The 3,552-nt window shown below is 30.9% G+C and overlaps 1 protein-coding gene across 2 annotated transcripts in view; it reads right to left on the bottom strand.

Annotated features, from left to right (window-relative positions):
- The window catches only part of LOC102672878 (heterogeneous nuclear ribonucleoprotein 27C), a 34,581-nt gene that overhangs the window by 21,790 nt on the left and 9,239 nt on the right, over nucleotides 1–3,552 (bottom strand). The gene's annotated exons all lie outside the window — the stretch shown is intronic.

Below are 3,552 nucleotides of genomic sequence, written 5' to 3'. Positions count from 1 at the left end.
TATTTTTTTTTTTTTTTTTTTTCAAATCCATTGCTACCACTTTCGCTTATTATCTCGATACTATAACTTTTCCAGCATACCCTAAAATATATGTATGTACAAATGTGGCAAGGCAGCCATTTAACTTTGTATCATCATTATTTATTTATTCTTTTTTTCTTTCTTCCCTCCCTCACATTTTCCTCCCTTCTCACTAGAATAATTTTAATCATCCCTCTGAGACTCGTTAATTATAATATAAATTAATTTACCTCGTTTATGATTCCAGCAAACACATTAATTATCGTTAACATGTCTATATAAAATCAAATGTTATATAATCACTTTCTCTCAACTGCTTTAGCATACACTTAAAAATTCTTTAAATTTATACACTTTAACTTTATTTAAAAATCGATAATAGTAAGGAATACAATTAGTTAGTTATTAATAATTATAATCATAATCGATATTACTAGTGGTTTTTTCTTTTACGTTTTTTTTTATTATTATATTACTTTATAAAATAAATTCTGAAAAAACAGCCGTAAAGATAAAAACTTTTTCTCTCTCTCTCTCTCTCTCTCGTTCTCTCTAAATTTTCTCCTGTCACAATCTCTCTAACCTTTCTCTCCCTCTCACTCTCTCCCTCTCTCTCTCTCTGCCTCTCAAATAGGTATTAAATAACGTATTATTTAGTACAACCACAAAGTCATCTCTTTCATTTTATTATTTTTTTTTCTTTATCTATTTTAGCATCTTATTAATTTACTATTATTTGGATGTTCAATAACTTGTGGCCTCTGTTTTAATTAATTTACTTTTTTTATGCGCGTAGAAGTGTATGTGTAAGAAATGTGTATCTGTTGAGAGTACGTGTTCGTGTAATTATCATAACAATTAGTGTAAAAAGTGGTATTCGTTTGATTGAGCTCCCTAACTCGTCTTTTCTTGTCATTTAGTTTAGTAGTCAGTAAATGTGTTATTGCGTTGATCCCAGAAGTTTCCACGAGTCGCGTTTGTTAATGCTTTCTCTTCATCCCATTGACTTTTACGTATCCCTGTTTCTACGATTAACTACGCGATACTGTTAATTAAATTTACCGAATTGGAAATGGTAACGAGCAGTTCAGATAGACGTACGGAATAAGTACAAGAGTAATTGATATTTTTTTTTAACGTCGATCAACGATTTAAAAAACTTGACCGCCTTATATCGCGAGAGTTCGTAATGTTATTACAATAAGTAATGAAAAATGTAAAAATAATAAGAAAAGTAGGAAAAAAAAAAAAAATAGTAATTGTAACAATTTGACAAGAAAACAATTAGATACTATATATGAAGGGAAAGAAAACCCTAATCGTATTGAGATCAATAGTGAGGAAGCTTACTCAAATTGCTGTTCCGTTATTAATTGTAACCTACTGATTATATTGTGACATCGTAAAAAATTTAAAATTACATTAGCGTTAATACTTGCGATTCTTATTGACAAAGTAAGACACAACGCGACCCGCTCAGTAATAAACATGAGCATTTGAGAGCATTCTTCCGAAATATTTCTTGTTTAGAACTATGGTAAATCCTACAGAGTAAATACAATTAAGTCATATATTTAATCAGGTAGACTTTTCAGATCGAAGCCCCCCGCCGAGTACACCGCACAAATTACAAGTACCCCTCCCTCCATCAATTAGATATCATGATCTCTTTTCATCTCTAATCATCTAAAATTTAAACACTTATAAGCATCATCGTACAATATTTGTAATTATCATAGACAGTAATAATAGTGTGTATAATAGTTGCAATCATAATGGTTGCAGTAGGAGCAGTCGCAACAGTAAGTAGTGATAAATAGCTGTAAATAGTTTATAATGGTAATAGTAGTATAATAGTAATAATTATCATAGAAGTAATTAATTAATAGTAACAATAATTGTAATCTTAAACATGCCTAATAATTAACTATTATAAATCCGAAGTAAAAAATAAACTAATTTTCACATTTAATGCAATAATGACCGTACAGAAACCCGTCTGACGGACCAATCATTCTTATTATACAAATTTATTTTTCATTAAAAAATTCATTATCTTTTTTATTTATTTATTTATTTATTTATTTATTTATTTTCTTTCTCGTCCTCTTCCTTCCAGAAACGATAAAAATTCTTAGTGATGGAAACGGAAAAGGACCAGACAACCTAAATTATAGATAAAATCAAAAGCGAAAGAAATTAAGAAAAAAGGGAATTAGACATCGATATGCCTAATATACTAATAATGATACGTCGTGAAGATAAAAAACTAGAAAGAGAAGAAAACATATTCTTAAGGAAACTGCACCCTGCTGTCATAGAGTTATAGATATACATACATCATATTAAAAGGATCTATTTATTTTACACTATCTCTGTAGTTTAGATTATAAGTCAGCCTGTGTGAACACCTTACTTAATTATTTCGTTAATTACTCGTTACTCATTTTCCTTTTTTCCATCATTCCAGCATAACAACTATTTTAATAAATACGAGATCGTGGAGGGACGGGTGTCTCAAATGTGCAAGTCAATCGCTGACTTCCACTGGAGACCGTAATATAATAGTATTTCATTTTACTTAATATTCTTAGTTTCAAATTACCGAAGAGTTCACTAAAAGTATCAAAAAGGTGAACGAGCATCGAAATTTGTGCCATCTAATGAGAATTAATATCTCAAAAAACGAAATCTCATTCACCCCCGCTCGAATGCTGTTGTGTAATTAATGCTCAGCATTTCTTACATTTCTTTACACTCGCTTTTTACTTTAATGCTTTAGTTCACTTATTCCATCTGTTCTAGTTTAACTCTTATAATACTTCTATGTTCCGCTTCCTACCCTCTATCCCAGTGCCATACAAAATTCGCTTGCACCATGGGTGTCCATTTTTTTATCCTACCATTTTTATATTCATCTGCTTTGCTTTATGTTTCTTTCAGTTTACGTCTTTCAGCCTGTGGTTTCAATTGTTTCCACCTTTGAAACCCAACAAGATCATGGGCCGTTCACGCGAGCGATCAATGAAATCAATGTTTCGAGAAACCTAACACACCCTATTTTCTTTGACGCTTCCGTTTTACAAACTTGGCCAAGATGCATTTCTCTTTTTTTCGATTGCCAAAAAGGATATGTCAAAAAGTATTATGTTTCATCAAGATCGTTAGAAAACTGGAAGTACGACCGCTCGCGAACGACATACCGGCTCGATGGAGACATTCTTTGTACGAACAATTCCCGACAAAATTTTTCAAGAGTTAAAAAACATCGATAAATAAAAATCTCGAGTACGGTATTTCGATTCGACGCATACAATCGACAATAAATTCTGTAAGAAAGAAAAAGAAAATAGTATCAAACTCCCCGAAATTCTTCTCACAACAATTTACTACCAACATATTGAAAATAAAATCTGTTTCTTATTACTGTTAAATATAAATAGAATATAACCAAAGAATGTCCCAAGAATCGAGCGCAGATTCTCACGATCAATGCGCAATATCTCTGTTTTTTTTTTTTATTTTTTTTTT

Source organism: Apis dorsata, unplaced genomic scaffold, assembly GCF_000469605.1.
Source record: "Apis dorsata unplaced genomic scaffold, Apis dorsata 1.3 scaffold_58, whole genome shotgun sequence".
Taxonomy (NCBI): Eukaryota; Metazoa; Arthropoda; class Insecta; order Hymenoptera; family Apidae; genus Apis; species Apis dorsata.
The sequence above is the reverse complement of the archived record's forward strand: the minus strand, read 5'-3'. Positions and strand labels throughout refer to the sequence as shown.